The 23,589-nt window shown below is 43.6% G+C and overlaps 1 protein-coding gene across 4 annotated transcripts in view; it reads right to left on the bottom strand.

Moving 5' to 3' along the window:
* Window positions 1-23,341, bottom strand: part of TPST1 (tyrosylprotein sulfotransferase 1) — a 146,310-nt gene extending 122,969 nt beyond the window's left edge. For all 4 annotated transcript variants that reach the window (XM_030795645.1, XM_030795644.1, XM_003281782.3 and 1 more), the window contains exon 1: window positions 23,018-23,341. The gene's annotated coding sequence lies outside the window, so the exon portion shown is untranslated. The remainder of the gene's footprint in view (window positions 1-23,017) is intronic.
* Between the last annotated feature and the right edge of the window lie 248 nt (window positions 23,342-23,589).

The following is a 23,589-nucleotide window of genomic DNA, read 5'->3' on the forward strand; positions in this document are numbered from 1 at the left end:
GCAAGACTCTGTCTTAAAAAAAAAAAAGTCTATGCAGAACATTGTATCCATTATGTTAAAAGACACACCTGGCCGGGCGTGTTGGCTCACGTCTGTAATCCCAGCACTTTGGGAGGCCGAGGCGGGCGGATCACGAGGTCAGGCGATCGAGACCATCCTGGCTAACACAGTGAAACCCCGTCTCTACTAAAAATACAAAAAAAAATTAGCCGGGCGAGGTGGCGGGCGCCTGTAGTCCCAGCTACTCGGGAGGCTGAGGCAGGAGAATGGCGTGAACCCCGGGGGGGCGGAGCCTGCAGTGAGCCTAAATAGCGCCATTGCACTCCAGCCTGGGCGACAGCGAGACTCCGTCTCAAAAAAAAAAAAAAAAAGACACACTTAAGATGATATCCTAATATTCAATTCAAAAGGAGCCAGGTAGAAAGAAAAGGAAACAACGGCAAGAAAAGAGAATAATGTAGAAAACAGAGAAGAGTCAATCCTATTAAACAATAACATTTTGGTTAAAGAAAGTAAAACCATATTACAGATTCAAAGAAAGAAAGCTTCCGGCTGGGCGCGGAGGCTCACACCTGTAATCCTAGCACTTTGGGAGGCCAAGGTGGGCAGATCATGTGGTCAGGAGATCGAGCCCATCCTTGCAAAGGTGAAACCCCATCTCTATTAAATATACAAAAAATTAGCCAGGCGTGTTGGCGGGCACCTGTAGTCCCAGCTACTCGGGAGGCTGAGGCAGGAGAATGGCGTGAACCCGGAAGGTGGAGCTTCCAGTGAGCTGAGATCCTGCCACTGCACTCTGACCTGGGGACAGAGCGACACTCCACCTCCAAAAACAAACAAAAACAAACAAACAAACAAACAAAAACTTCCCTGAATGTAAACAGACACTATAGATGTAAGGGTCTATACATCTATAGAGCAAAACAAATGATAACAGACCCAATCTGGACACATCTTGGCAATTCCAAGCACGAAAAATTCTGCAGGCTTCCAAACAGAAAAAACGAAAAACCCAAAGGACCAATAACAAGCTGACATTTGATGGCACTACAACATTAAATGCTTGTCCTGTGGTTTCCGTGTGTGTGTATGTGTGTGTGTGTGTGTGTGTGTATGTGTGTGTGTGTGTGTGTGTAGCCATGCTTTTCTTTATTTTTCAAGCTTGCTCTAAAGAACTTGTATGTTGCTTTTCTAACTGGGAAAAGATAAAGCAATATTTTAAAAATAAAAAGAACAGTCTTTCTTTTAAAATGGCATTTAGGCTAAGACCTGAAGAATGAGTAGGAATTAGTGAAGAGAAGAGCATTCCAAGAAAAAGTACGTAGATATGCAAAAGCCATGTAACAGGAAGGCGTTTTAACGCATTCAAGAAGCAGGAAGTAGGCCAGGCATGGTGGCTCACGCTTGTGATCCCAGAACTTTGGGAGGCCAAGGCGGGTGGATCACCTGAGGTCAAGAGTTTGAGACCAGCCTGACCAAAACGGTGAAACCCTGTCTCTACTAAAAATACAAAAATTAGCCGGCCGTGGTGGCACATGCCTGTAATCCCAGCTACTCAGGAGGCTGAGGCAGGAGAATTGTTTGAATCTGGAAGACGGAGGTTGCAGTGAGCCAAGATCACGCCACTGCACTCCATCCTGGGTGAGAGACAAACATTCTTGTCTCAGAAAAAAAAAAAAGAAGCAGGAAGTAGGCCAATGAAGGTGCAAGGCAGTGACCAAGAGGGAAAGTGGGGGAAAGGTCAAACTGGGCAGAGGTCAGATCATAAATCTTGTGGGTCAAGTTAAAGATATGAATTTTATGATAGACGTAGTCAGGTATCACTGATTTGAATATTTCAAGCATGGAGTTACTTTCTCCAATTTATGTTTATAAAATCTCGTTCTAGCCAAAACAATCTTAAAAAAGAACAAAGTTGGAGGACCCCCACTTCCCAATTTCAAAACTAAATGCTACAATCGTAAGACAATGTAGTACTGGCATAAAAATGGACACATAGATGAATAGAACAGAATTATCCGGAAATACAATGTTTATGGGAAACTGATTTTTGACAAGGGTGCCAAGACAATTCAGTGAGGAAATAAGAGTCTTCTCAGCAAATGGTGCTCAGGCAACTGGACATCCACATGCAAAAGAATGAAGTTGGATACCTACCATATGCCGTTCTCAAAAATCAATTCAAAATGAATCAGATCTAAATGTATGAGCTAAAATCATAAAACTCTTAGAACAAAACAAAGGTGTAAATCTTCATGGCCTTGGGTTAAGTAGTGGTTTCCTAGACACAACACCAAAAGTACAAACATCACCACCAAAAATGGATAAACTGGACTCCATCCAAATTAAAAATTTTTGTGCTTCAAAGGACACCACCAAGAAAGTGAAAGACAAACCAAAAAATGGGAGAAAATATCTGCAAATTATATGCCTGAGAAGGGATTTGTGTCCAGAACACATAAAGAACTATTACAATTCAACAATAAAAAGATAAATAACAATTTTAAAATGGGCAAAGAATCAGAATACATATTTCCCCAAAGAATATATGCAAATGGTCAATAAGCACAAGAAAAGATGCTTCACATCATCAGTCTAGGAAAATACAAATCAAAATCACAATGAGATACCACTTGACACCCACTAGATGACAACATGGGCAGTAACAAATGTTGATAAAATGTGGTTAAATTAGAACCCTCATACAGTGCTGAAGGGATTGTAAAATGGTGCAACCACTTCAGAAAACACATTGACAGTTTTCCTCAAAAGGCTAAACACAGAGTTACTGCTGATGTGGGGGATGAGCCCAGGAGTGTGAAACAAGCCTAGGCAACACAGTATGAGACCTCATCTCTACAAAAAATAATTTAAAAATTACCCAGGCATGGGCTGGGCGCAGTGGCTTACGCCTGTAATCCCAGCACTTTGGGAGGCCGAGGCGGGTGGATCACAAGGTCAGGAGATCGAGACCATCCTGGCTAACATGGTGAAACTCCATCTCTACTAAAAATACAAAAAATTAGCCAGGCGTGGCGGTGGGTGCCTGTAGTCCCAGCTACTCGGGAGGCTGAGGCAGGAGAATGGCGTGAATCTGGGAAGCGGAGCTAGCAGTGAGTTGAGATCATGCCACTGCACTCCAGCCTGGGTGACAGAGCAAGACTCTGTTAAAAAAAAAAAAAAAAGAAGCCAGTCTCAAAATTATTCCTTTCATAAAACATCCTCAAAAAGACAAAACTATAGATCAGTGGATGCCAGGGGACTGTGTGACTATAAAGAGATATAACTGGGATGATGGAACTATTCTGTATTGTAACTGTTACATGACTCAGTATATGTATCAGAAGTCACAGAACTGTGCATAAAAGATTCTATTTTATTATGTAGTAATTTCAAAAACTTTTTTTTAATCACAAGAGATTTGAGGGGAAACATGGGGGAAGGAGGAAGACAGATGGCAGGAGAGGACCAAGAACAGGAGTTTGTGATCCTCAATTTTCCAATTAATGTTTGTGATTGAACAGATAATAGATTCGGTGTGATAGAAATACATGAAGCAGGCCGGGCGCAGTGGCTCACGCTTGTAATCCCAGCACTTTGGGAGGCCGAGGCAGGCGGATCACGAGGTCAGGAGATCGAGACCACGGTGAAACCCCGTCTCTACTAAAAATACAAAAAATTAGCCGGGCGTGGTGGCGGGCGCCTGTAGTCCCAGCTACTCGGAGAGGCTGAGGCAGGAGAATGGTGTGAACCCGGGAGGCGGAGCTTGCAGTGAGCCGAGATGGCGCCACTGCACTCCAGCCTGGGCGACAGAGCAAGGCTCCGTCTCAAAAAAAAAAAAAAAAAAAAGAAATACATGAAGCAAATAATTTATAGCAGAGAAATGATCCTAGAAAAAGTCTTGTATTTTCCATCTTATGAACACTTAAATAAAAATTGATTTAAAATCTGAACAAAGCAAACCAAACTCACTCAGTGAACCAAAGAGAAGTGTTCTTATGGATCAAATAAGTTTATGGATCCAATATGGTTGATTTCATTTCAACCATTTATACAGACAGTTATACAGGAATGATTCTTCTAGTATATGCCATTTATTTAGGGGGTTACATATATGATACATGAGGGAAGATAAATAACTACTCTGAAATGGCAAAGCTTTTTGATAAAATTTTGTACTATTTTAAATTACACTTAACTTGCCAACTTCTGATACATGTCAGAATGCAACAGGTAATAAATAATTCAACTTCTTTCAAAAATTACCTTAGTTAATTTGCTGAAAGAGAGCAAGAAAATAAAATTTCCTTAGCAACAATTTGATTGTAGGAAAACATGGTAACTACCTTTGAAAGTAGAGATACAAAATATTCACCAATCAAAAGTTAACATGAAAGCTTTCTACATTACTAAAGCAGCAACCAGTAGTTTCTGATACCCTCTAATGATTTCCCATTAAAATACTCCCAGTATTGAAAACTAATTTTGAAAAACAAAAAAGAAACCTCAAATTCCCAGCAAAATACATACAAAAACTAAACCTGGAAATAAACTTGTAATGCATTTCCTTGTCCAAAAACATACTTGTAGATCATTTTAATGGCTGCATAGTACTCTACTGAAAGGATTTACCAGCATTTATTTGGCTGATTCTCCATTATTATTTGCATGTTTTTAGATCTTCATTACTGTGATATATTACTGTGATAACTATTCTTGTATTTACAAACATCTTTACACATGATTGTTTTCTTAAACTAAATTTTAGAAGAGGAATTGTTAGGTAAGGGAGGGTGAAGTGTGCTTGATTTTAAAGGATTTAATAAATATTTGATTCATCTCTTTCTCATACCCAACATCCAAATCCAACAACAAAAAAAATTCTGTTGGCTCTACTTTCAAAATACAGTCAGAATCAGACTACTTCTCAACACGTCCACTACCACTGCCAGCATCCTGCACCAGGATTACTGACAGGTATCCTTACTTCTACTGCTGCCCATTAGAGTCTATTCTCAACTCAGCATCCAGAGGGGTCCTTGTTTTTATAAAACAAAAGGACTGGGGAAGCTGAGGTGGGAGGATTGCTGATATCCAGGAGGTCGATGCCGCAGTGAGCCATGATCACACCACTGCCCTCCAGTCTGGGCAACAGAGCCACACCCCAGCTCTAAAAACTAACTTAATTAATTAATTAATTAAACAAAAAGATTGTGCCATTCCTCTGCTCAAAGCCTGGTATTTTTTTTCCAAATGGTCACTTAAAGGCTTATTTTGGGCTGGGTGCAGTGGCTCACCCCTGTAATCCCAGCACTTTGGGAGGCCGAGGCGGGTGGATCACAAGGTCAGGAGTTCAAGACCAGCCTGGCCAAGATGGTGAAACTAAATGTACAAAATTAGCCAAGTGTGGTGGTGGGCGCCTGTAATCCCAGCTACTCAGGAGGCTGAGGCAGAAAATTGCTTGAACCCAGGAGGCGGAGGTTGCAGTGAGTTGAGACTACACCACTGCACTCTAGCTTGGGTGACAGAGTGAGACTCCATCTCAAAAAAAAAAGGCTTATTTTAAGGCATCCAACACCAAACTGTTAAATTTCTCTGCCTGTTTTTCCACTGCTTCTGTCAGGAAATCCCTATAGGCATCCAAAAAGTAGCACTAATTGATGATAATAGCTTATCATCCCAAAACAGTAGTTTGTTGTTCGAAGTAATTGAGAAGGCACCCCTCACCTTCAGAGGTTTCATAAGGACTCAAATGAAGGCAACTCCCTCTTTACTAAGGGATAATTTAGGGCAAAGAATACCTTGCCATATATTCAAGCATACTTGTTAGGTGTCAACTGACACAAATTTGAGTGATTTTCTTCAAGTTTTAATTTCTGCTGTATTTTAAATTAAACATTAAAAGGCATTAGCTAAATGCATATTAATTAATAGGGGGACAGTATGTTCCATAGCCCTTCAAGATATCTGAACACAAGTAAATGATCAAAGGCCTTGTAGGGGATACCAAAAAGGGAAAACAAAGGGATTTTGGCTTCTCCAAAAACATTCTCATTATTTTTCATTAAGCTTGTGAAGCCTAATTTTCTCTCTTTGGATGTTTCTTAACTTGCAGAATCAGTCCTAAGAGGGGTCTTTAGATCATCTACGTATAATGCTCTCATTTTAAAGCTGTACAAACTGAGGCCCAAGTAGCACATTCTGCTCGTGACTTCTCTAAATCTTACCTGTTCTTCAAAGGTCACTATTCGTCGAATCATATATATTTTACTTAGTCCAAAAGATGTTGAATGCCTGAAGCCCAGAGATTTGCCTATGTCCCGTCCTCTACCAAAGCATACTTAGCAGAGCACGAGCTCACAGTGTATACTGAGCCTACAAAAAACAGGTACCTGGCGGGGCACAGTGGCTCACACCTGTAATCCCAGCACTTTGGGAGGCTGAGGCGGGTGGATCACGAGGTCAGGAGATCGAGACCATCCTGGCTAACACGGTGAGACCCCGTCTCTACTAAAAAATACAAAAAATTAGCCAGGCATGGTGGCGGGTGCCTGTAGTCCCAGCTACTCGGGAGGCTAAGACAGGAGAATGGCGTGAACCTGGGAGGCGGAGCTCGCAGTGAGCCAAGATCACACCACTGCACTCCTACCTGGGCAACAGAGCAAGACTCCTTCTCAAAAAACCAAAAAACAACAAAAAAAAAACAGGTACCTAAGCAAACTGGGAAGTACCTTTTTCTAGATGAGACTATAGTGTTTGAGGCTCCACTCACACCTTCATACTAATTCTTCTCAAATTCTAAAAAAGGTAGACCTTCGATTTAAGAAGTACAGTAAAATCTGGCCTGATCGTTACCCTTATATACTAAAACACTGTGTGCATGTGTGTTTACACATATGTGTGTGCGTGCATGCACACACACAAACATGGCCTCTATCCGTTACTTTATTTCTTTTTATTTATTTATTGAGACTGAGTCTCTCTCTGTCACCCAGGCTGGAGTGTGATGGCACAATCTTGGCTCACTGCAACCTCCGCTTTCTGGGTTCAAGTGATTCTCCTGCCTCAGCCTCCCCAGTAGCTGGGATTACAGGCATGTGCTGCCACGCCCAGCTGATTTTTATATTTTTAGTAGAGATTAGGTTTCACCATGTTGCCCAGGCTGGCCTTGAACTCCTGATCTCAGGTGATCCACCCGCCTCAGCCTCCCAAAGCGCTGGGATTACAGGCGCGAGCCACTGTGCCCGGTCCTCTTTCCATTACTTTTAAACTCCACTTTGCTGTATTTTCTGACAAACAGATCAATATTTTCTCAACTAGGACATTTACAGAGCTAAGGTTGATCTAAAAAGAATACCAGAATGGGCCGGGCACAGTGGTTCATGCCTGTAATCCCAGCAGTTTGGGAGGCCAAAGCGGGCGGATCAAATGAGGTCAGGAGTTCAAGACCAGCCTGGCCAACATGGCGAAACCCCATCTCTACTAAAAATACAAAATTAGCCAGGCGTGGTGGCGCGTGCCTGTAATCCCAGCTACTCAGGAGGCTGAGGCTTGAGAATCGCTTGAACCCAGGAGGTGGAGGTTGCGGTGAGCCAAGATCATGCCATTGCATTCTGGCGCCTGGGCAACAAGAGTGAAACTCTGTTTCAAAAAAAAAAAAAGAAGAATACCAGAATGTTCAGGCTCAGTTTTATCTCCAGGGGAAAGAAAAAGCACTGAAACACTGCAATAAACGTATCTGAGGAATCACTATTAATAGAACTGCTCTTTCCCAGCAGGCCAAATGAAATAGACTCCTAGAAATAATGCCTTAGAGAAGAGAGTGCTGACATTACATTTCTATACTTACATATTTGCAAATTTTATAAAGTAAGATTGTTAACCAAAAACAGAATCAGTCAACAAAAGTAGAGATACACAGGTCAGTAGCCAGCAAGGCCATGCCCAACACCCAGTGCACACACAGGCCCAGGTACACACACTCAAGAGCACATTCACCACACCCTGCTGTTATAATCAGGAACATGGCTATATTCTAGGTCCACAGAGATGCTGGGGACACGTCCTAGCAAAAGATAAATTACAGGAATGTAACAACGCCCCTAAAAACTGTCTTTCCTTTGTTAATCACTAGTTCCTTGCCTGTCATGCCTATTCATGATGCCAACCAACGTGGCAAACAGTAACAGCCAATACCACTGTGCCTGCTGACTAAAGTCCAGTCTGTATCTGGTTTCTCCATTTACTTCTAGCCTGTTAGCAAAAGGAAAAATAATTTTATCACATGCTTGAACTTGCCAATGAATAAATGCACAGAGACTGATTTTGAATGACAGCTTTGCCATGCAGTAGAAACTTCAAATCTGACCTAAATGAAACCATTGTTGCAAGATCCATTCTTATGTCAGTTCATGGTCAGAGCACCAACATGGGAACACCTTTTCCTAGCTGCACATTAGGGGCTGGCACCAGACTCACTAACGAGTAGCAAATGGCAAGAAGAATATGGTATACACAGCTGACAATCTTTGAAAGTCAGCTGACACTCACTACTTAAAGGAGCAGTGAACTTCAAAAAAACCCATACCAAGAACTGGACCTAATGCCTAGAACACAAATGGAGACAGGAGCACAGGTTAAACTAAAGCATAACATCTGTAAAGGTTCAAGTTAAATGAAATGATGTCTCGGCTTTGCTTCAGAAATATCTGAGAGCAGGAATGTGTGGAGGGTATATATGAAATTAGACTGCTATGAGCTCATTGTTGAAGCTGGGTGACGGGTACTTGAGGGCTCAATATAGCTGTCTCTATTTTGGATATGTTTGAAATTTTTCATAATAAAGAGTTAAAATGAAATAAAACAAAATAAAAAATTGAAGTTACCAAGTTCCAAACTTCTCAGACCTATAAATCAGGAAGTCATTGTTGGCTAAACTATTTATCTTCTAGATTCGTCAAGCTCATGTTTATAATCTGTTTAGACCACGCATGAGGAGGAACAAAGAAAGCAAATTTCTTCAAATTGTATATTCTTATTCGGTAACTCAAGTTTATGCCATTTTTCTACCAACCTTGTAACTTTTTTTTTTTTTTTTTTGAGACAGGGCCTTACTCTGTCACCCAGGCTGGAGTGCAATGGCACATAGCTCACTGCAGCCTCCAACTCCTGGGCTCAAGTGATCCTCCCACCTCAGCCTCCTAAGTAGCTGGGACTGCAAGGGCATGCAAACCATCCCTGGCTAATTTTTTGTTTCTTTCTTTCTTTCTTTTTTGTAGAGACAAGGCCTCCTTATGATGCCCAGGCTGGTCTCGAACCCCTGGCCTCAAGTGATCCTCCCACATCAGCCTCCCAAAGTGCTGGAATTACAAACATGAACCACCATACCCAGCCCCTCATAACCTTTAGAATGAAAAGTAACTGAATAGAAAAAGTAGAAGAGAAGATGACACTGAATTAATGTAAAAGAAGCCTGGTGTATTAGAGGCAGAAGACCTGGGCTCTATTCTGGAATCAGTTTTTTCTTAGTCACATGGCACTAGATAAATCACTAAGCATCAGCTCTGTCATCCATAAAATAGAGATAATGATAATCAAACCCTTCTTCACAAGTAATTAGAATAGAAATTGCGAAAGGAAGAAGACAGACTGGAGATAAAATGCAAAGGAAAAAGGGACACCTGCAAGTTCTCTTTCACAGCACTGCTGGGGCAATCACATGGAAATATGTGAAGGGGCTTTTAAAGAACAGGGGCCCAGGCACCCTTCCTTCACTGTCTCCTGCTCATCTTCCACCTTTACCTTCATCTCGCAGCACTCCTCCCATGCAGCCTGACCCCCTGAGAACCATTCCCCATTGACATCAGGCCCCTCCACACCCAGCCTCTGCTCATGGTGCCGCCTCCAGTACCATGCCACTTTCTCTCTTTTACACATATCTCCTAAGTCAGCCTGTCCCTGACTGCCTTTTTCCATCTTTCCTGCACAAAAATCAATTGTTCCCTCTTCTGTAACCTCAAAGCACACATACCACTGTATTGTGGTTAGTTTACCTCACTAGACTATTTAAGTTCCTTTAAATCACAAATTAAAACCCATTCATCATTTAATATGCAGCAGATACATGAACACCAGATAAAATACAAAGCAAGGAAATATTTTTCTTTTTTTTTGAGACGGAGTCTCACTCTGTGGCCAAGGCTGGAGTGCAGTGGCACGATCTCAGCTCACTGCAAGCTCCACCTCCCAGGTTCACGCCATTCTCCTGCCTCAGCCTCCCGAGTAGCTGGGACTACAGGCGCCCACCACCATGCCCAGCTAATTCTTTTTTTGTATTTTTTAGTAGAGACAGGGTTTCACCGTGTTAGCCAGGATGGTCTCGATCTCCTGACTTTGTGATCCACCCGCCTCGGCCTCCCAAAGTGCTGGGATTACAGGCGTGAGCCATCACACTTGGCCTAAGCAAGGAATTTATAGATGAATAGGTAACTAGTGAAACCTTTCTTAAATCTCCTTAAAATACCTATAAAGTTATCTGATATAAAGCAAATAGTCAACAAATAAACATCAAAAATGAAATAAGGAACTACGAATAAACAGAAAGAAAGTAGTCTGGAAGCGATGAAAAAACTTTGCAATTTCAATCACTGCCTCAAAAAGATATTCTGCAATCAATAGAGTAATTATAAAATTCATAGCACAGAGGAAAAACAGTTTTTCCAAGTCTTTGGAAAGAAAGAATCTTACAGATATTAACTGTTAGAATACTAACAGTAATCAATGACACCAAAGAGAAAAGCCCAGATTTTAAAAAGTCAACTCTGTATTCAAACTTATGTTTCAAAAGCAACATCACAAAGCAGTGACCAAAGGTTAATTTACAACACTGCATTCCCTTACGCACACTCCTACACTCACCCTGCTTCATCTGCAGCCAGCTTCCACTTACACTGTAATGACTCAAATCGATTTGCAACCAAGACTTCTATCCCAATCTCAGATTTGATCATTTAAAGGCTAAGGGACAATTCTATCTGGATGTTCACCAGCATGTTACACTCAACGAACTCTAAATGGAACCTACCTTCCCTAGTAAATCTCTTCTACTCTTCCCTTTCCTCCATTGGTCAATGAACCACTTTCTCTCTGATTCTCAAGCTTAAAACCAGGGAAACTTTATGTAGTTTCTCCCTTAACTTCTCCATGAGTAACTGGTAAAGTCCTGTCAATTCTTCCTCCTTCATCTCCCTTTACTTGATTTCCCTCAATTTTTTCCCTGCTGATAATTAGGAAAAAAAAATCAGTTTAATCCTCACCCTCTTCCTTTCTCATATGAACTCCACAGCCTCCTAAATGGTCTGAGTTCTGACTTCTTTCCATCAGTTGAATCACTAACTTGTCTCAGGAATTATCTTTTTTTTTTTTTTTTAAGACAGAGTCTCACTCTGTTGCCCAGGCTGGAGTGCAGTGGCACAATCTTGGCTCACTGCAACCTCCACCTCCTGGGTTCAAGCAATTCTCCTGCCTCAGCCTCCCAAGTAGCTGGGATTACAGGTGTGTGCCACCACACCCAGCTAATTTTTGCATTTTTAGTAGAGATGGGGTTTCACCATGTTGTCCAGTCTGGTCTCAAACTCCTGACCTCAGGTGATCTACCCATCTTGGCCTCCCAAAACATTGGGATTACAGGTTTGAGCCATCGCTCCCAGCCAGGAACAATCTTTCTAAAATGCAAATATACTTATGATGTTCCCTTGCTTAAAACTCTTCCACAACTTTCTCCAGGCGCGGTGGCTCACGCTTGTAATCCCAGCACTTTGGGAGGCCAAGGCGGGCAGATAACGAGGTCAGGAGATCGAGACCATGGTGAAACCCCGTCTCTACTAAAAATACAAAAAAAAAATTAGCCGGGCGTGGTGGCGGGCGCCTGTGGTCCCAGCTACTCGGAGAGGCTGAAGCAGGAGAATGGCGTGAACTCGGGAGGCAGAGCTTGCAGTGAGCCGAGATCGTGCCACTGCACTCCAGCCTGGGCGACAAAACGAGACACCGTCTCGAAAAAAAAAAAAAAAAAAAAAAAAAACCAGGACAAGATGGCTTCACTGGTAAATTCTATCAAAAGTTAAAAAAAAAATTGACACTAATTCTTCTTAAAAATATATATTAGGAGGCCGGGCATGGTGGCTCACACCTGTAATCCCAGCACTTTGGGAGGCCAAGGCCGGCGGATCACGAGGTCAGGAGATCAAGACCATCCTGGCTAACATGGTGAAACCCCATCTCTACTAAAAATACAAAAAATTAGCTGGGCATGGTGGTGGGCACCTGTAGTCCCCGCTACTCAGGAGGCTGAGGAAGTAGAATCGTGTGAACCCAGGAGGCAGAGCTTGCAGTGAGCCGAGATCACGCCACTGCACTCCAGCCTGGGCGACAGCAAGGCTGCATATCAAAAAAAAAAAAAAAAAAAAAAAAAAAAATATATATATATATATATATATATATATATATATAAAATATTAGGGTCGGGTATGGTGGCTCACGCCTGTAATGCTAACACTTTGGGAGGGGAGGCTGAAGTGGGCAGATCACGAGGTCAAGAGATGGAGACCATCCTGGCCAACATGGTGAAACCCTGTCTCTACTGAAAATACAAAAATTAGCCGGGCCTGGTGGCATGTGCCTGTAGTTCCAGCTACTCAGGAGGCTGAGGCAGGAGAATGGCTTGAACCCGGGAGGCGGAGGTTGCAGTGAGCCGAGATCGTGCCACTGCACTCCAACCTGGTGACAGAGAGAGACTCCATCTCAAAAATATATATATATATTTAATATAATATAGATTAATATATTATATATATTTGATATATAAATATATTATATATATTTAAAACATATTAATATGTATTTATATAGTTAATGCATATATCTTATAAATTTAGTGTAATATATAATATATATAATATATATATATAAAAATATATATTTTAAAAACCAACAAAATATACATATAAATATATAATACATATTTAAAAACATATTAAATGTATATTATATATTTATATATATATTTTCGTTGGTGGCTTTTTTTTTAGGCAGGGTCTCACACTGTCGCCCAGGCTGGAGTGCAGTGGCAGGATCTCGCCTCCCCTCCCAGGTTCAAGAGATCCTCCTGCCTCAGCCTCCCAAGTAGCTGGTACTACAGGTGTGTGCCACCATGCCATGCTAATTTTCATATTTTTTTTTATAGAGACAGGCTTTCATCATGTTACCCAGGCTGGTCTTGAACTCCTGGGCTCAAGCAATCTGCCTGCCTTGGCCTCCCAAAGTGCTGGAATTACAGGCATGAGCCAGTGCACCAGCAACACCAATTCTTAACGACACTTCCGAACTCATTATATACAGCCAATTTTAATTGGATTTTGAAACCAAAGACACTACAAAAATAAATTGCAGCTCACTATTTACAAATAAATATAATTTAGATTTATACTTATAAATACTTAAAAATTACAAAAATATTAGTAAATATTAACAGTTAATATAGGGTAATAGTATTACTCTAAAAATGAAATAAAGGAGGACAATATTATATATGATTCCGTTTTTATGATGTGTTCAAAATAGATATTTCTATTCTATATAATATGAATCTATAAAGACAGAAAATAGATTAGTGGTTGCCTAGGGATGGAGAGGATGAAGAGTAGGAGGGTTGAGGACAATGGCTAAGGAGTGTGTGGTATGGTTTTTTTGTGGGTAGTGAAAATGTTCTAAAATTGATTGTGGTAATGATGTACAACTATATGAATATACTAAAAGTAAATGAATTTCACACTTTAAATGGTTGAACATGTGGCATGTGAATTATATCTCAATAAAGCTGTTACGAAACAAAAGGCAGGCTGGGAGCTACATGCTCCTTCTCAGGTGACTGTCTACTAAAACATAAAATTTAAATATGATCTATAACTAACATAATATCCAAAATGTCCAAGATACAATCAAAAGTCATTCATCATAGCAAGAACCAGGAAAACCACAATTTGAATGAGAAAAGACAATTAACAGATGCCAACAACAGGATGAATCAGATGTTGGAATGATCTGACAGAGATTTTAAAGTAGCCATTTTTTTTTTTTTTTTTTTTTTTTTTTTTTTGAGATGGAGTCTCACTCTGTCTCCCAGGCTGGATTGCAGTGACCCGATCTCGGCTCACTGCAAGCTCCGCCTCCCAGGTTTGCACCATTCTCCTGCCTCAGCCTCCCGAGTAGCTGGGACTACAGGCACCCACCACCGTGCCCGGCTAATTTTTTGTATTTTTAGTAGAGATGAGGTTTCACCGTGTTAGCCAGGATGGTCTCGATCTCCTTACCTTGTGATCCGCCCACCTCGGCCTCCCAAAGTGCTGGGATCACAGGCGTGAGCCACCACGCCCAGCCTATTCTTTAACAATCCATTACATACACTCTTTAAACAAATGACAAAATAGAAAATCTCACCAAAGAAGTAGAATAGACAAAAAAGAACCTAATAAAAATTATAGAACTGAAAAACAACCAAAATAATAACTCGGTGGGTTAGCTCAACAGCAGAATGAATATAACACAGGTAAGAATCAATAAACTTGAAATAAGAATTACCCAATCTAAACAACAGACAAAAAAATGAGACTGGAAAAAAATTAAAAGACAATAGTGCCTCGTGTCCTGTGAGACCGTAACAAAAGATCTAACATTCAGTCACAGAATGAAAGGAGACAGAGACTGGTACTGAAAAATTATTCTAAGAAGTGACTGAAAACTTCTCAAATGTGGTAAAAGATGAATCTGCAGCTCAAGAAAGCAAGAGAACTCCAAACAGGAAAACCCAAAGAAATTCGTGCAGACACATCATAATTTAACTTCTGAAAACTAAAGACAAAGAAAAAACCTCTAAAGCAGTTGGGGAGAAAGGATGTTACCTATAAGAAAATGAATTCTAATGACAGGGTTTCTCATCTGAAAAAAGTTTCTCAACATTTCTCAAATGTTAAAAGCAAAGAACTGTCAACCACAAATCCTATAAAAAGAAACAGCTGACAAAATCTTAACAAAAAACAGGCCGGGAGCAGTGGCTCAAGCCTGTAATCCCGGCACTTTGGGAGGCCGAGGCGGGCGGATCACGAGGTCAGGAGATCGAGACCATCCTGGCTAACACGGTGAAACCCCGTCTCTACTAAAAAAAAAAAAAAATACAAAAAATTAGCCAGGCGTGTTGGCGGGCGCCTGTAGTCCCAGCTACTGGGGAGGCTGAGGCAGGAGAATGGCATGAACCCGGGAGGCGGAGCTTGCAGTGAGCCGAGATCGCGCCACTGCACTCCAGCCTGGGGGACAGAGCAAGACTCTGTCGCAAAAAAAAAAAAAACAAAAAAAACAAAGAACAAAAGATTCCATGGTTTATATCTAAGCTCTGAGAAATCAGAAAATAGAAAATGCACTGGGCGCAGTGGCTCACGCCTCAGCACTTTGGGAGGCCAAGGTGGGGGAATCACTTGAGGTCAGGCGTTCGAGATCAGCCTGGCCAACATGGGGAAACCCCGTCTCTACTAAAAATACAAAAATTAGCTGGGCGTGGTGGCGGGAGCCTGTAATGCCAGCTACTTGGGAGGCTGAGGCAGGAGAATCTCTTGAACCCGGGAAACGAAGGTTGCAGTGAGCCGAGATCATATCACTGCACTCCAGCCTGGGTGACAGAGTAGGACTCTGTCTCAAAAAAAAAAAAAAAAAGAAAGAAAAGAAAAGAAAATACACTGATATCAATATATGAGCAATCACAGGTGCTTCCTACAACAGTGCTTACATACACGGGAATTATTTATTTCTTCCTACCCATCACCAATCCCAGTGAGATTCATTTAGGTATAGGGCTTGCTTAAGGCATATTCCTTACTTCCTTAATGTTCTTAGTTAAAAAGAAATTGTTATGCCACTGTTCAAGATCTTTTATCAAATTGACAGTTTTTGTTCTAGTTAAAAATTCCAAAGCTCATGAGCCTAAAATCAAGAGCTATTTGTTTTAAAAAGATACAAGATCGATATACCTTAATCGTATGAAATAAAGTCTATTTTACATAGTACCTTCTAAAGACAAAGCCTGAATAAACCTCTGTAGTAACTGTCACAGCTTAACCACTTTAAAAGCCAAGATATTACAGAGCAAATAATATTTATCTTAATCCACTCTAATTTATAAAAATTGTTTTGGGGTTTTTTTGTTTGTTTCTTTTTGAGGCAGAGTCTTCTCTGTCGCCAGGCTGGAGTGCAGTGGCGCAATGTTGGCTCACTGAGACCTCCACCTCCCAGGTTCAAGGGATTCTCCTGCCTCAGCCTCCCGAGTAGCTGGAACTACAGGCACCCACCACCATGCCCAGCTAATTATTGTATTTTTAGTAGAGGCCACGTTGACCAGGATGGTCTCCATCTCTTGACCTCGTGATCCCCCTGCCTTGGCCTCCCAAAGTGCTGGGATTACAGGCATGAGCTACTGCGCCCGGCAAGATTGTGTGTTTTTAAAACAAGAATGACTACGCATATATGACCAGTGACTTGTTAAGCAGCAAAGAAAGAAACAGCTGGTCAGTTTGCAAAATCATGAGTTCAAGCTCTGTTTTATGTCACTTATCAACTGATTTATTCAACCAACTTTTATCAAGCTTCTAAAATGTATCAGGTACCGTGCAAGGCAGTGATGAAAAGATAAATAAGGCATGGTTTCAGACTTCAAGGAATTCCTTAGCTATAAAAATGGACCAGCTGGGCGCGGTGGCTCACGCCTGTAATCCCAGCACTTTGGGAGGCTGAGGCGGGTGGATCACCTGAGGTCGGGAGTTCAAGACCAGCCTCAATATGGAGAAACCCCATCTCTACTAAAAATACAAAATTAGCCAGGCGTAGTGGTGCATGCCTGTAATCTCAGCTACTCGGGAGGTTGAGGCAGGAGAATTGCTTGAACCTGGGAGGCGGAGGTTACAGTGAGCCAAGATCGTGCCATTGCTCCAGCCTGGGCAACAAGAGCGAAACTCCATCTCAAAAAAAATAACAAAATAAAATAAAACTAAAAATAAAATAAAAATGGACCCAGCAGATATAATTTAAATAAAATGTGATAAGTCCTTTAACAGGTAAATGTACACAGTACCAGGAAAGTAAGAAACTATGTCAACAAAGGCACTATTTATCCTGGGGGGGGGGTGTGTGTGTGTGTGAGAGAGAGGCAGACAGACAGACAGACAGGGTCTCACTCTGTCACTCAGGCTGGAGAGCAATGGCATGATCATAGCTCACTGCAGCCTCAAACTCCTGGGCTCAAGCAATCCTCCTGCCTCAGCCTTCTACATGGCTGGGACTACAGGCATGTGCCATCACATGTGCCTGGCTAGTTTTTTCATATTTTGTAGAAACAGGGATCTTGCTATGTTGCCCAGGCTGGTCTCAAACTCCTGGTCTCAAGCAATCCTCCCACCTCAATCTCCCCAAACTCTGGGATTACAGGTGTGAGCCACCACACCCAGCTATCCTGATATTTAAAGGATGAGTTACTACTATTGTTCTTCAGGGTTCTATCACTCCGTCTTTGGGCTCTCAGCCCAGTTCTCAGTCCTAGATACCTATCACCATCTCATGGGAAGCATCTTTAAAGTAACAAGGTCTGGCCCTGCACCAGACCAAATGATACAGAATCCCTGTGGATGCCTTGATCCCCCATCCTCATTCTTTAAAAGCTCCCCAGGTGGTTTTTAAGTAGTGCCTATGTTGAAAATCACTGAACCAGGCAATCTCACCTACTTCTGATGACTTCACTTTCCATTCTAGCACAGACCCTCCATATATATCTCCATCGTCAGGGCCAACTGCTCTCTCAGGCTATTTCCTGGGCATCAAGATGTTATCATTGGCTTTCTCTTTTTCCCTCAAAATTTGTTTCTTTTCCTGTATTTCCTACCTGGATGAACAGAACCACCATTACCCAGACATCCAAGCCTGAACTCAGTACGTCATCCTTAACCCTTCCTTCTCCCTCTCTCACCTATACACCTAACCAGTTCTCCTTAGTCCACAAATTCACTCCCAAATCTAACTCCTTGGCCTCACTAGCCTCATCATCTTTCACCTACATTCCTATAATGACCACCTTAATTGGTCTTTGTGCACCTAGTCTTGCCCCTCTCTAACCTGTTCTCTACAATGCTACCAGAGATCAGAGTAATTTTTCTGAAAATACACCTGGAGCCAGGCGCAGTGACTCACACCCATAATCCCAACACTTTGGGAAGTCAAGGCAGAGGGTTACCTGAAGCCAGGAGTTCAAGACCAGCCTGGGCAACATAGCAAGACCCCCATCTCTAGAAAAATAAATAAATATAACCAAAATATACCTGGTCACAATACTCATTCACGTTACCTGCCAGAGTAGGGGATGCAGACATGAATCAAAACCCATCCTGATTTCAAAGCCCCACCCTTAGAGTAGAGAAAGACATGTAAACAAGTAAATGACAGTAGAGATGAAGAGAGATGGATTGCAGGCAGATGTGGGAAGGCTTTACTGCAGAGATAACCAGAAGCCTGTATAATCTACAGGTGGCTAAGTGGGAAAATGCATTCCATGGAGAAAGAGAAACATAAAGCCATTAAGGCATGTTCAGGTAATGGAGGTGATTTTATATGGCTGAGGCAAAAGGCAAGGCATGCAGCAAGACACAAAGCCTGAGATGGGAACAAGCCAGACTTTGTAAGATCTGCCCTGGAAGAAATCCTTCAAAGGTTCCTCGCTATCATCAGGATTATGTATTAGGACACACGAGGTGAGCACATGAGCGCTCCTATATACCTTCCCAGCCTCATTGCTCATTATGCCCATTCTCCAGCTTTTCCAAATTACCAGTTCTTTCCCAAAAGCACCAGGTTATCACACATTTTTCTTTGTTCTTTTTTTTTTTGAGATGGAGTCTCACTCTGTTGCCCAGGCTGGAGTCAGCTCACTGTAACCTCTGCCTCCCAGGTTCAAGCGATTCTCCTGCCTCAGCCTCCTGAGTAGCTGGGATTACAGGTGCCCGCCACCACGCCCGGCTAATTTTTGTATTTTTAGTAGAGATGGGGTTTCACCATGTTGCCCAGCTGGTCTTGATGGTCTTGATCTGTCTGCCTCAGCCTCCCAAAATGCTGGGATTACAGGCGTGAGCCACCGTGCCCAGCCTATGACACACTTTTCTATACGTTACCTTCTCTTCCAAAATGCCCATCTCCCCTTAAGTTTCCTTGTCTAGATTCAGCTCTTCTGAAAACTTAGTTTACTGAGCGCTATGTACCTGGCAATTTGCTAGAAACTGGAGATACAATGAGATACGACACAACCCTTTTTCTTAAAGGGTTCACTCTCAAGTCAGGGAGAAAAATAAGAAAACAGAACATTATAAATAGTAAAAATGGGCTGGGCACAGTGGTTCATGCCTGTAATCCCAGCACTTTGGGAGGCTGAGGCGGGCGGACTGCTTGAGGTCAGGAGTTTGAGACCAGCCTGTCCAACATGATGAAACCCCGTCTCTACTAAACATACAAAAATAGCTGGGTGTGGTGGCAGGCGCCTGTAATCCCAGCTACTCAGAAGGCTGAGGTACGAGAATCATTCAAACCCTGGAGGCAGAGGGTTGCAGTGAACTGAGATGGTACCACTGCACTCCAGCCTGGGCAACAAACCAAGACTGTGTCACAAAAAAAAAAAAAAAAATAGTAAAAATGGTATAAGTGGTAAAAATGGAGATGGAAGTATGTACAGGGTGCTGTGGAAACACAAAGAAAAGTCACCTAACCCAAACTAAGGAGGAGGGGTAGTCAGAAAAAGTCCTAGGTGCCTGTAGACAGAAACTTGTCCTCACTCTCTCCAGGGTGATGCTCCCAGAGCACCCTGTAGTTATCTCTGTCACAGTCTTGATTTTACGGTAGTGAATGGTCTGTTTCTTTACTGCTTTTTTCTCTGGATCACAAAGGGCCCAAGAAGGGGATGCGCCCATGCTGCAGAAGGCCTGGAAGGACTGGCTCAACATGCTAAGGGTTTGGGAGCTGATGAGAATTTTTAAAGAAAGCAAGCAGCATGATCAGATTGATAGTTCAGAAATGCAACAAATTCCAGCAGCAATGCGGAGGATTAAGTAGACTACAGGACCCAGAGGTTCAGAAAAAGCATAACCAAGGTCTGAACCAGTCTTCTGGCAATGAAGAGAGAAAAAAAAATAAGATCTTATGAAGAGAGGAAAAAAAAAGATCTGAGGTAGCAACAACAATAGGATCTATGCTAGACTTAATGTGAGGAGAAAAGAAGATGATTTTAAGGTTTCTAGAGCAAAGATCTTAAAATAGTAATGTTTGTATATGTGCTTGAAGGGGGCTATGGGTGGAGAGAAAGGGAAGGAAAAGGTAACCACATTTGAAGTAATCAAGCATCCACATACAGCTATGCAGTAGGCAGATGAAAATTAGAACCTGAGGTTCAAGAGAAATGGGGACCAAATAGACGTCTTCGAAAACCATAAATATACAGGTGCTATTTGAAGCCATGAAAGGAAATGTAATCACACAAGGAAATTAGAGAAAAGAACAAAAATGAAACCCTAAGGAATGCCACGTTAATCTGAGAAGAATAAAAAAAGAAAAGGGAAGCATAAAGAAAAGCTTTGTTTTGGTCTGAACGGTGGAAACCTGAGGATGTATACCGTCCAACAGAAAAAATAATAATATGGGAAGAGATCAAAGATGTTAGCTTTCGAAAGGAAGACTCCTCTTCTTCTGAGATCAAAGGAAAGGATATTAGAAATCAGGTACAGACAGGCACAGACAAAAATGACCTCTCCTTAAGAGTTCAGGGCTGATGCCCACCAATTTATTCTGTGAAGTTAAGTGGCAAAATAAGCAACGAAGAGAAGGCAAGAGTAGGATAAAGAGTCAGAGAAGAATGGTAAAGATCTATAAACAGCCGGCCGGGCGCGGTGGCTCACGCTTGTAATCCCAGCACTTTGGGAGGCGGAGGCGGGCGGATCACGAGGTCAGCAGATCGAGACCACGGTGAAACCCCGTCTCTACTAAAAATACAAAAAATTAGCCCGGCGTCGTGGCGGGCGCCTGTAGTCCCAGCTACTCGGAGAGGCTGAGGCAGGAGAATGGCGTGAACCCGGGAGGCGGAGCTTGCAGTGAGCCGAGATTGCGCCACTGCACTCCAGCCTGGGCAACAGAGCGAGACTCCGTCTCAAAAAAAAAAAAAAATCTATAAACAGCCACTTAGATTTTAGGACATAAGAGGAATCTAGAGGGTAAGTCAAAGGATCTCCAGGATCCAGAAGTGCAGAAACAGCACCTAGCAGTTTAGTTACATGATTTTTGCCAGCCTGCCCTGGGAGCCCAGGAGCAGAAAAAGCTGACTGATTCGTCCAGGCTTGAGACCATCAAAGCAAATGTGGCAGGAATAGTACAGGGCCAATGACAATGCTTTTATCATTTTAAAAAGTCTAACGTATTTTACTCTTTTTTAAAAATCGACTCGCTATTTCCTCCGAGAGCGAGTGTTTGGAGAGGGGGAGGGAGAGGGGTGGATAATTCCTCTCTCACTCTTAGAGGACTTGTCAGAAGTTTCATTCTTAAGCATATTTGGTCTGTACAGCAGCTGATTCCAGGAAATCCAAATCCTGATTCCTCCTGAATCTTAAAAGATAAAAATTCATTGCAGCTCCCTGGACTATCCAGCTAATAGATAAACATGTACAACATTGCTTATGTACTATGCCACTTTAGCTGGGAGGTAGAGGCTCTTTCTATTCTAAAAAAAAAATTTCCCCAAACACTGCGGATGAGGATGGAGAGGGGATGGGGAGTAATTATACTGCAAAGCCCGCTGACTAGCAGCCTAAGAATCCTTTACAAAGGCAATTAACATAAAACAATACATGGCACGGATAGCAGAATTGTTTCTTCTTAATGAATGCAGTAAGTAATTGACCATTTAATCACTTTACTGGAGTTCACCAATTTCTCCTGCCATCTCCCATACCATTCTTCAGGCAGAGTCAAATCCCTGTGGACACTGGACTTCTTGCTACCATCATCTGGGAAGTACAAAACGCCTGGAGGGAGGAAGAGGCTAACATGCGTGACCACCCACCATGTGCCAGGCCTACTGTGTGCTAGACTCTCGGCAAGGGACTTTACATGTTATGGGGTGCAGCTCATGTAACGACGAATGAAGACGTTACACTATGGATCTGAGCCGGGCGCAGTGGCTCACGCCTGTAATCCCAGCATTTTGGAGGCCGAGGCAGGATAGCTTGAGGTCAGGAGTTCGAGGCCAGCCTGGGCAACATAGAGACTCCATCTCTTAAAAAACAAACAAACAAAAAAGCGATGGATCTGGCATTCCAGCGAGTGGGAAAGTGTCTGGAGATTTAAGAGTAGGGGAAGGAAGAGGAGATCGCGATGGTGGGTGGTCAAAGTGAGGGGAGAAGAGGCGAGTTGAGAAAGGAAGGTGCTTAGGAGCAAAAGGGCAAGACCCAGGGACAGCTGGAGCGGGGCGGGCGACTGCCATGCAGACAGGACTACGTACAACGGGTAGGATGATGGGGCGAAGAGCTCAAGAAGCGCAGCCGGGGTAGAGGTGGGGGCAAATGTCCGATCCCGGCGAGACGAGGGTCTCATCCCAGGGGACTGCAGGGCTAGGACGTGGTCCCAGGGCTGCGAGAAGGGAGAGAAGGGGCAGAGGGGAGAGGCCCCCGCGGCCGGGGCGAAGCCGAGCCCGGGAAACGCCGGCGATGGGGGAAGGGGCGTGGGAGCAGGGGCCGGACGGGTCAGACCCGGGGCTCTGCGCTCCGGGGCGGGGTTGGACAACTGGGAGGCACCGAGCAGAAGGTGACAAGGGGCCAGGGGATGCCAGGACGGGGCACGGGGCCGGGTGTGAGGAGACGAGAGGGGAGCGGAGCCGCAGCGAGCGCCGCGTCCCCCTTACCTGGGATGAGTGAGGAGCCGCCGCGCCGCCTGGACGGCATCCTGGCCTCAGCCGCTGGTCCCACCGCCTTCGGTGGGGGGCCACTCGGGAGCCCGCCCTCACCGCCAAACGCCGGCAGCTACCAGCCTGGACCGGCCCCGCAGAGCAGCGCCGTCCCGACCCGCAACCGAGGCCGCCTCAGCAGCGACTCCCGCGGTAGCCGACTCAGCGCCAACCGCCAGGGTACGGGGCGGTGGCGGGATCACACATCTGCTGCGATTGGCTGAACGGACGATGTGTCGGCTGCTCTGATTCGTGAGTTCCGGCCGGCTGCCCACGGAGGGAGGCGGGGCTGGGAATGGAGCTGGGTCCGGCAGGCGCCGAGGGGCGGGGGTCTGACGTCGCAGCCCGCCAGCGCCCCCACAGCCCTTCCCGTGCGCGCTCCCGAGGGGGCTTCCCGGCAGCCGGAGGCCTGGCCGGGTGGTTGCCCCAGCAACGGCGCGCGTGGCCTGGCTGCAGGGGAGCCGCGGGCAGGTGGCGGTCCTCACCGCCCCCACCCCCAACGTGGGTGGCCCAGAGGCCTTCATCAGTGA

The sequence above is a fragment of the Nomascus leucogenys genome, chromosome 17 (assembly GCF_006542625.1).
Source record: "Nomascus leucogenys isolate Asia chromosome 17, Asia_NLE_v1, whole genome shotgun sequence".
Classification (NCBI taxonomy): domain Eukaryota; kingdom Metazoa; phylum Chordata; class Mammalia; order Primates; family Hylobatidae; genus Nomascus; species Nomascus leucogenys.